Source organism: Vicugna pacos, chromosome 25, assembly GCF_048564905.1.
Source record: "Vicugna pacos chromosome 25, VicPac4, whole genome shotgun sequence".
Lineage (NCBI taxonomy): Eukaryota > Metazoa > Chordata > Mammalia > Artiodactyla > Camelidae > Vicugna > Vicugna pacos.
The window spans coordinates 36,529,837-36,540,631 of record NC_133011.1 but is presented as its reverse complement, the minus strand read 5'-3'; the positions used below and the strand labels follow the sequence as shown (position 1 = coordinate 36,540,631).

The window sequence follows — 10,795 nt, the reverse complement described above, 5'->3', positions numbered from 1 at the left end:
CAAGGGCCATGCCCTCAAGAAATTTACCATCAAACAATTGTACAAATGAACACATCAATATCTGTGGATGCAAAAACAATGGGCTATGTTCATGGTGGGGAAAGAGATGCCACAGACAAACTGGATAACTTGAAACAAGATTAAAAGGGGATAACTTACAAAAAGGTAGGCAGGGTACAGGAAAACCACAAGGAGTAGTGCTCTACTTGAGAGCTAGTAACTGTGGGAGTCCTGTACCACACCTGGATGGGGAGGGCCCCGAGGAGGGAGTGGTAACCAGAACCCGTAAGGAGGAGGTCGTGTGTGAAGGAACAGGGGACATGGGGAGGACTCAGCAGATCAGATGATGCCAACCCTACAGGGAGGCAGGACATTCTAGTGGGATAAACAGACAACTGAACAGTTAAGTACCATCAATCGGATGACAGTTCTGGGAAAGAGGTCTGTGGGGCTATGGGAGGACAAAGCAGGAAGACAACCTTAGTTTGGCATCTCCCAGAGGAAACGCAGATTCCTGGAAAGCAAGTAGGAGTAAGCCAGGTGCACACAGCCACGGTGGCTAATGCTGAAAACCAAAGTCAGCAAGAAGGAACTGGAATGAGGAGGAGGAGAAAGAGAAGAAAGAAGAGGAGGAGGAAGAGGACAGTTATTTTAACTGAAATCCAAACACACAGAGATAACCACCATATTTTTTACTATATTCCCCCAAACACTCTATATGCAAATACAGGACTAACGCATACGATGCTGTGTAAACAGAGTTTCTATTAGTTCTTCCCGACACGACTGTAGATAATGTATCATATTACACATCCTGAAACCCAAGCTGAAATGTCTGTAGGTCCTTGAACAATCCCTGAGGAGCACCGACACCAGGGGCCCATGGCAGGTTTGCATTCAGTGTGACGTGGGGTCCAGTCACTGATTCCCAGCACGGTTAAAACAGACACACACAAAGCTCTCTCACATACACACACAGACACGCACACACGTTAGAGCAGCACGCTCAGGGCAGCTGCCTCTCCATCCGCTGCTTGAGTGGGAGTCACATTTCCCATGTCTCACCGGGGAACTGCCAGAATCCTGACTCGTCTACGCACCGCTCAGATTTCCAGTGACCTACCTGCTGGTGAACAGTTTCCTAAATATCACATCAAAAGAGAGAGTCTGGGGTACTACTTGCTTTCCTTCTCTTGGAAAGTCCTTGGAGTTTTTGCAAAAGTGGAGCAGGTCTATGGAAGCATGTTAACCATGACACCTTGCCCTGGGTTTGGCACAGGTATGCGTCTCCCAAGTAACCTGAATGTAGGCTGTTCCCTGGCGCCACCCCAAAGCCATGGAGGCTAACTATGAAAGCAGGGCTTCTATGAGCACCGGAAAAAACCATGATTTTACAAAAACGCAAAATTTTCTTTCTTCAGTGAGACGGTCTCGTTTTACTTGGTTTAGCCTGTTTCATTTTTTCCATCCCAGAGGCATCCAGGGAAACTGCTGGAACACCATTTACCCTCCAGGCATAAGGACCAAGTGAGCCGGAAGAAGTGCGGGGACCCCCCCCCACCTACTTTCTGATTCCCAGAGGAGTGTGGTTGCTGAGCTTTTGGGGGGAAACAGACATGAGTTCAAACCCCGGCTCTGCCGCTCGCCGTCTGCAAGATGGGGAATAAGTCACGTCACTTCTCTGAAAGGCTTTCCCTCGCCTGTTCTTTGGGACAAGAACATACTACTAACTGGCAGGACTGACGGAGACGACATGAATGACAGTAAAGGAATCCGTTTCCCTTCCCTCTTGTACCCCCTTCCCGTCTTTCCCGCCCTCCCTCATTGTTCTGTCACGTGGGATCTGGCACCACCACCACCTACCTCTCTTTCCAGGCTTACTTTTTGACCCTGTTGTGCGAGCACCTGCCAGCTGAGGTTTTCTTGGTTTGTTTTTTTACAGTGGTGCCTGTGCTGACATTAAGTTTTGGATTGCCTAGGAGTCCACTTCAAAGACATCCACCTCGAAAAAACACACAGCCCGCTACACAACAAGAGAGAGAAATAGCCAGGCTGCCCCAGCCCGACGCCCCGTTCAGAGAGCCCCGGGCGACTCAGGCACCTGACCATCCGACTGCTCGTGCTCCCCTTCCTGCACTTGAATTCCCACTCTGAGCTTTCTATTAATTTTGTTTTTTATTGAAGTGGAGTTGCTGTACAATGTTAGTTTCAGGTGTACAGCAAAGTGATTCAGTTGTCCATGTACATACATATATGCATTTTTTCCAGATTGTTTTCCATTATATGTTATTACAAGAAATTGATTGTAGTTCCCTGTGCTATACAGTAGGTCCTTGTTTATCTGTTTTATATATAGTCACATGCATCTGTTAACCCCAGACTCCTAATGTATCCCTCTGCCACCCTTTCCCTCTGAGGTTTTAAATTCTCCAATGAAGAGTGAACCTGCAAAACCCTAGGCACCTCGCCCTGGACCACAATAAGGCAGAACCCAGGGCCATGCGCTCTCAACCCATGACCTCCTGTGTGGCCCCAGGCCAGCCACTGTACCTTCCAGGACCTGCAAGTAAGAAACCTTACTTTAAAAAAATTTTTTTCGAAGTCCCCGGATAGTTGATGCTGAGTGCATCTTGCAGTCACAATAACCAGGAGCGCCGGTCCAGCCGCATTGCTGGCTCCAGCCAGGGAAGTGTCTGCGGAAGCTGCCGCAGGCAGTGCTGGCTCAGGTGAGTGGCCACAGGCATTTCTGAACAACAGCATCACCGTCGATATGCTGAGACCAACACAGAACAGACCCAGAGCTACCTGCTTACGTGATGGGTTCAGACTGCAAAGGATCCAAGTCATCTACTGAGAGCAGCGGTTTTCAGTCCTGACTACACCTAGAGTTACCGAGGGAGCTTCTTAAACAAAACCTGTACGTGGGCAAGTCTGCACCATCTAGGTCCAGCCCAAGACATCAGCATGATTTCAAAGCTCCTGGGTGATTCTGCTGTGCATCCAGCATAAGCACCACACCAGGGGGTGGGGGGCATAGCTCAGTGGTAGAGCGTGTGCTTAGCCTGCACAAGGGCCTGGTTCAATCCCCAATATCTTCATTTGATTAATTAATTAATTTAATTTAATGAAAAATATTTTTTAAAAAACCCACTACTTAAGGGTGGCATTTCTGAATGTGTGACCAGAACACACCCACTCCTGGATGGTCTGGAATTCATGTTCCAGGCAGGGTCTGCAGGGCCACCAGACTGCTAACTCAGATTCTCTGAAGCTGGAGACCTGTATGTGCGTGTCCACCAGGCTCCCCGTGTGATTCTTCTGCCCCATAAAGTCTGAGGACTACAGTCCATGTTCAAACCTCTCATTTTTAATATGTGGAAACTGAGGCCCCCAAGGTGGAAGGAACTGATATGGGGTCTCCTCCCAGGTACGCTGAGATGGTTCAGCATTCATTTCCAATGAGTTGTATTCAAAGGGGCAGGACATTTGAAAGCTCTATTACCTTTTGTGCAGAAAATTAAGCACAAACTTCTGGAGTCAACTATATAACCAAATAAAATTTATAATCGAAATAGAGACAACAGCATGAAGCAAATACAATTTAAATAAACAACATTAATGAGAGACATAAAAATTGCTTTGCTAGAATAAAAGAAAAGCCTGCTTGAGATATTGCATGAATGTTTCATTTAGTAAATCCATCCATCTTTCTAGCTGTCATTTTTAAACATCAAACCTGTTTTTATATAGGTCTGTTCTCTCTTGTTATTATGCCACTTCTTATGGCCAAAGCCTTACCCTCTCTGCAATTAATTTTACATATTAGATTTTTCCCTCAGCCAAATTTCAAAGCACTATTCAACATGTGACCAAATTATCATTTTAACTTCAAATGTGAACCACTACCTTTCACATGTTAAAGTTTAAATAATGGATTATGTCTCTTTCCATTACGTCTTTTCTCTCCTATGCCAGCACCACAGTGGGTAAGTTATTTCAGGATTTTGGTAAATGTGCCAAATCACAGGCCAGGACCTCCTCCACTGATCATCTTTTATAAAATCATCTTCTTTTATAAAATCGTTCATGTTTTCAGATTTCCTTTAGAGTCATTTTACCAACTAGAATAATAAATACCACATTAAGATTTAGGTAGATTCGAGATTTGCAGACACTAACTACTATATATAAAATAGACAAACCAGTTTCTACTGTACAGCACAGGGAACTCTATCCAATATCCTGTAGTAACCTATAATGGAAAAGAATATGAAGAGGAATATATGTGTGTATATGGAAGACTGAAACAAGAGGCTGTACAACAGTAATGGACACAACATTGTAAACTGACTATACTTCAAAAAGAAGAAAAAAAATGAACATCAGGTAAAAAACAAAACAGTAACAAAAGATGTGGTAGAACACGTGACAGTTGTGCAATGGCTTGGGACAAACTGTAGTTTTCAGAAAACCGAGTGAGGCTCTCCAGGAACGTGGTGCAGCTCTCCAGTTGTTTTTAGACTTTTATTTGTTTCCAAACAGTGACTTTAAGCTCATCGCCAGGTATTTCACGTGTTCATTGTTGCTCATGTGACAGATGATGATGTAATGACACCACAGAGAAACACTGGGGACATATTCAACATAGACGTTGGTCAATATACCTGATTTCAGTCAAACTGCTTCTTGAGAGTCAACCTACAGCAGGCCCACCTTCATTCATGCAGTTTCTTTGCACACATCTGAAAGTAATTCACATGATCACTTCTAAGAATATTTGAAAATCTGGAACTGTGACTCCAGTTCCTAATCAGATCTCCACAGCCAGCCCCGCTCTCCCTAAGCACCAGCATCTCAGGGACCCGGCTCTGCTGCTTCCTGGTTTGGAAACTTGAGCTATCCACAATGGGTCTGGGGTCCCCGCCTGCGGCCTCTGGCTCTTCTGCTGAATCCCTAGAACTCTGCTGGTGGCTTTCCCACAGCCACAGCTGTCACTGGTCCCTCTTCAAAGCCTCTCCTCGTGCTCCTTGGCTGGGGATGGGACAGCACTTCGACACGGATTCAGTGTGACTTGGGTCCCAGTGAAGGGACCACGGCCAGGAAATCAAAGAGGTGGTGATGGTGCCTCCCGTCACTCCTCCCCGGCCAGATGTGCCAGCTGATGCCGCCAGCCCCGGAGTCCCGCCGCTGCGCTGGGCACTGCTGTCTCCTCCCAGGGCGCCTGCCTCCTTACTAGGAACAGACTGTCCTATGTGATTAGTCTTCTCTCTTAGTTGTGTGAGAAGCAGATCGTCGATCCTCGGTGCACACGAGTGCGTTGTCCGGGCGTTCTCTTCCACTTCCCAGACGGCGGCGTTCACTCCACCGCTCCATCGGCTGGCACCCCACGTTCCTCCCCAGGGCTCTCCCAGCAGGTCCCAACATGTCTTTGGCTCAATAGAAGGCAAATCTTTGGTGATTAACATGCTGTGCATATTAAACGGTTTTTCAAAAGTTGTACTCACTTCAAATAATGCTTATCTAATCATCTTTTTTTTCCTAATTTATCTATTCTTGAAGGCTGACCATTAACTGGATGAGGCAACCTTTGGAAAAGGAACTAAGGATTGTTGTCATAGAAATATTCACTCACAACACTGTGGTTGCTTAGCCTTGAGGAGAAATGGGTCATTGCAACTGTAAATTCCCCTCTAAGAGTTGAAAAGGCTTTCAGATAATTTGGGGGAAATACTCCTTTGATGCTACCTCAAACAAAATTTCTTTTGGGGTTGAGATAATTAGGCTTATCTGTTTGTTTAATGGAAGTACTGGGAATCGAACCCAGGACCTCGTGCATCCTAAGTATGTGCTCCACCACTGAGCTATACCCTCCCCCCACCTCAAAATTTTGAATTAGAACTACAGAAATGGGATAACTCTCCAAGGAACCCATTTGTTTATGACTCACCCACATCACCACCTTAGAGCAATTAGCACAGTGTGGATCACTGCAGACACCTCACAGAAGGGTAACTAAATCAGCCGCTGGAGCCAGACAAACCTAAATTCTACTCTAAGGAGCTCTGCCGCTTACAAGCAATGCAGCCTTAGGTAGTATACTCGCCCAACCTCGAGGGGCTCGTCCATAAAGGAGGCCACACAGCTGTTCCTGGCTCTTGTACTGCCTTGTGCAGAAGCAGTTTTCACTCCCCGCCGACCTGGAACGCTACGTAGCTCGTGCTCTCAGACACCCCTGAGACGGCCCACCTGCCCTGACGCCTCAGCGAGCGCAGGAGACCTCCCCGAAGGTTCCACATCAAGGAGGGTTCCTACTGCAGCCCCCGTGAGTAAACGGCTCACGAACATGGGCCAAGGCCCCCCAAACCCTCTTCTCAGCCAGGCCTCTGCCCAGGCTGGTTGCTTGTCTTTATTTTTCCCTCTTTAACACCCGCCCCCTCATGGATACGGATCCCGGCTCCCCTTTCGTTCCAGGCTCCAGCCCACACCTGTCTCCAGACCCCTCCACTTTAATGCAGAGCCTCTCCCATCACCGCCTCAGACCATTAGATGCTCTTCAAAGGAGGGGCTCGCGGGTTCACAGAGGCCGCTTCCTCGGAAGGCTTCACACCGGGACTCTGCTGAGATTTCACCTCTACCTCAGAAAACTTGTACAAACACTTCTCCTGAATAAGCCTAATGCCCTCTTCACAAGAACAATTCTGCCCGCCTTGATTCAGTGGGTTAGTAGTAAAACACCCCTGCTGCCTCGTTCATAAGGCGATTCATTATTATGGCTGAATGAAATGTGTCGCACCCATTTGAAGTAGTCCTTAGAAGGAAGAGATAAAAAAGGAGGATGAGGATAATTATAAATGCCAAAAAAAAAAGGTTTCTAAATGAATGAGTGAATTCATGAATGTCATGAGGAAATTTCAAGTCGACCAAGGTGCTGTGGACTAAATTGTACCCACCCTCCCCCCATTCATGGGCTGAAGCCCCAGTCCCCAATGTGATGGTGTTTGGAGGTGGGGGCTTAGATGAGGGTGGGACCCCCGGGGATGGGATTAGTGCCCTAATGAGAAGAGGAAAAGACCCCAAAGCTCTCTCTCTCCTCCATGTGAGGGGATCTCCAGAAGGTGACCGTCTGCAAGCCACAGCATGAACTCAACCATGCTGGTACCCTGGTCTTGGACTTCCAGCCTCCAAAAAATTTGTTGTTTAAGCCACCTAGTCTGTGGCATTTTGTTACAGCAGCCCGAGCTGACTAGTTCATGAGGCATGCTGGGCCCAGGGCTCACGCAGCTGACGACCACAGAACCCCATCTTACTGCATGACCTCTCCTGCCCTCGACAGTCTCTGTCCACTCTGCCCAGAGAGACTCAGTCCGTCTTCACCACCATCTGCTGTGCTCTGTGAGGCCAGATCCTGCTGAGTTACGTCGGCCAGGTCCCTTGCCCTCTCACTCTTGTTTGGGTTTGGCCATCGGGCAGCACTGGTGGAAAACCAGAGAGCAGGATAAAAGGCTGATGCGGCCATGGTCTGGCAGTGGCTGCCTCCCTCGCCAACACAGCCCTCACCTTGTGGCTCTCCTGCAGATCCCAGCTCTCTCTGGGATTTAATCGCTCTTTGTTCTCCCCTCGCCCTGTCACAGCTAGGAGTAGAAACTGCATCCCAGGGTTGCTTGCCCCAGGGCACCTCAACATCACGAGTCAGCTTCCCTCATGCCTCCCTCCCTTCTTTGCAGGGTGTCCAGTTGGACCACATAAATGTGACTCAGTTTCCTAAATACAACATTGACCCTGACAGGTGCCTTATCCAAAGTGTATTAGAAAAACTTAATGATGACTTGCTCCTGGATTCTAAATTAGACAACAAGTTTGTTAAACAAAACTAAAATGAAGCAAAGCTGTCCTGGAGACACGGATTATCAATAAGAGCTGCTTTAGCCTGAGACCCGCAGGCCTCAGAGGCAGTAAGTGCACGCAGGGGTCATGTGCCCGGTTTTCCCTTCAGCCCCTCAGATCACTCTGGACCCGCACTCTCCAGTGGGAACAGAATGGCCTATGGTGTCCAACAGTCCTTGGTTCAAATCGCTGCCTGCTTTCTCATCGACTGATTCGGGGAAAGCACCTAAATCCTTCGTAGTCCCAGCGTTCTCAGCTTTGGAAGGAGCAGGGCACACACAAGCCCTCATCCCTCATCCAAAAGCTTTGGGCCCAGAAATGTTCCAGAGCTCAGAATACTCTCAATGCTTAGAACTTTAATACAATGCCTGTTGCTAATATTGCGAGATGCCCAGAAAGGGTCAAGGGCAGAACTCTAATCAAACTCATGACTGTTTTTGCAGGGGAACATGCATATTCATAAGAACAAAATAAATAAAAACCATAAATAACGTCATGCTGTTTCTAGCCAGGTTTTTTGACCAGATTACTTACAGAACCCTTGGGTTTTAGCTCCCTCACAGTTATTTTGAGATCACATGAATTAAAAGACATCTCAAGCCAGTAGCACGACGAAGCGGCTGGAACACAGTCAGCACTCAACACACACCAGCTGCCTTCGGTCCCACCGGCACCGTCACAGTGGCCAACAGTGAGCAGCGTCACAGAGCCTTCCCGTGAACCAACTTGTCTCCAGGCAAGGGACTCTCTGGTATCCTGTCCAGTTCCCCACAGTGATCAGCGGGGCTCTGGATCTCAGAGAGCAACACCTCCAAGTTTAGATAGCTGGAATGAGTTCAGACCTTCCATCTCAAATTCTGGGCTCTTTTCCTGTATTTATCCATTCACTCGAAGATTGAGGAGCACTTCACATACGTGCATTTAGTTTCCTGGGGAAAGGCACCTTTATACATCTCGTTTTCAAGAATACAGAGGGAGAGGGACGCAGACAGCAGAGAGTTTGTAGGGAGGGGCTACTACTCCAGGGGACCGGCCCCAGTGATGTGCTCTCTCCATGTGGCTTTGATGGTGACGGTCCACAGCTGCTCTGGGGCTCGATAATCGGATTATCCTGGAGGAAAGACATCTCAGTGCTAATTAGCATAAGGAGATCTTCCAGGCTTCCAGGGTCGGGCCTGGAGAATGATAAAAGGCCTGGGTCCTGAACGGTGCCCTTTGAGATGGTTAAATGGGTTTGGGAGGGAGCCTGTCACATCTGGTTGCTGTGATAATTAGATTATGAGACCAGGGGAGAAGAGAAGGCGTCCAGCATAATTTGCAGAGACTCTGCCGGAGCCCGGAGTAGGACACTGGCGGCAGGCTGACCTCCAGAGGGTCACATTCCCCGCCAGCTACGGAGGCAGAGTTAGGGGCACCAACTCAAGGAATGATCGGTGTGCAGGGCACCACTGAGGACATCTGGTCAAATGGCTTCCAAATGTTAGGCACTTGCTGTGTTTATTTGAAAATATAGGCTCCCAGGCCCTGTCCCTGCAAATTGTAGGTCGGTGGCCTTGGGTTTGAACCAAGGGCGAGGGCTGTATTTCACGCTCCTGGGTAACAGTTTCGCAGTCACTGATCTCGTTCAGTGTGGACGTTTTGCAGACGGAAATGAGGAGACAGACTTGAGATGATGGTGACAACAGAACCCACATGTGCTGCACCTCATTTACCTTCCTCGCAGCCCTGAAAGAGTGGCTGTGCTTGCCCAGTTTGACAGATGAAGATACAGAGGCTCTGAGAGGACCAGGGACTTGTCCGCAGTCACACAGCCAGGAAGTGACGAACATGAGGTGGCATCAGTGCCTTCCAGGGGGTCACTGCAAGTGCTTCTTCCCAGGGCCCACAGGCTCGGCACAGCCTGGCTCCTGCATGATCCCTAACCTCTTCTCTAAACGCTCTTCACCTCATTCCTGATGCTCCAACACGCTGGCCTTTCAAGTACTCAGCGAAATGTGCAAAGCTCTTCTGATCTCAGGACCTTTGCACACGACATTCTGGCTGCATGGCCAGCTTTCCCCCAGTTCTTTTCCACACTAATGGCAGAGTAATCTTTGTGTCTGAGTGTATGCACACGTATGAAAATACACATACATGCCTATAAATACACACACACACACACACACACCCCAAGGTGATTTAGCTCCTCTCAGTGCTCTAAGGATAACAGCAAAACTCCTTCACAAGACCTGCAAAGCCCTGTGCTGCTGGCTCCACACTCCTCCCCAGCCTCACCGGTTCCAGGCTTTTCCTTACATTCTGGGCCGGTAAACTCCTGGACTTTTCCATCCTTGCCTCCTCCTCATGCCTCCTGTGGGACTCTGGCATACCCACGTGCTTTTGCTTTGGTTTTGTTTCCGGTCCTGGAAATCTATTTCTTCCCCCATTCTTTATATTGCCACCCAGTTGTGAGCCTCCCTTTCTTGGGGACCTTGCCCTGACCTCCCCAGTACACTGAATACCCCTTCCTGGATTTTCATTGCATTCTGTCAGTCATCATAACCCTTGTCATTTCATAACTTCACTTTTAAAAATTGATTGTTTCTTTTTTCTGCTAAGATACAGTGTTAGGTTTTACTCATTAAGTCCCAGCACACAGCACAGAGCATGGTACACAGTAGGCACTCAATAAGAACACGGGGGGTGGTGGTGACCTTACTGAACCGTCTGAGTATGTGCTTAAATATCGCCTCTGCAGAAAGGTCTTCCCCGACTACTTCCTAAAGTAGGTTTCTCTGTTGTTACTAATTCATCACATTCACGGCTGTAACGACAAATCGTAATTATCTGGTTATCTTTTGACTTTTCATCTTCCCCATAAGGATCGAAGTCGTGTGAGGGCAGGAATGAAGTCTGCATTGCTCACTTCTAG

General features: G+C 48.1%; 1 non-coding gene across 1 annotated transcript; it reads right to left on the bottom strand.

Moving 5' to 3' along the window:
- Positions 1 to 5,799: 5,799 nt before the first annotated feature.
- TRNAP-AGG (transfer RNA proline (anticodon AGG)) lies at positions 5,800 to 5,872 on the bottom strand. The gene has a single exon. It is a non-coding gene; the product is annotated as a tRNA-Pro (tRNA).
- Between the last annotated feature and the right edge of the window lie 4,923 nt (positions 5,873 to 10,795).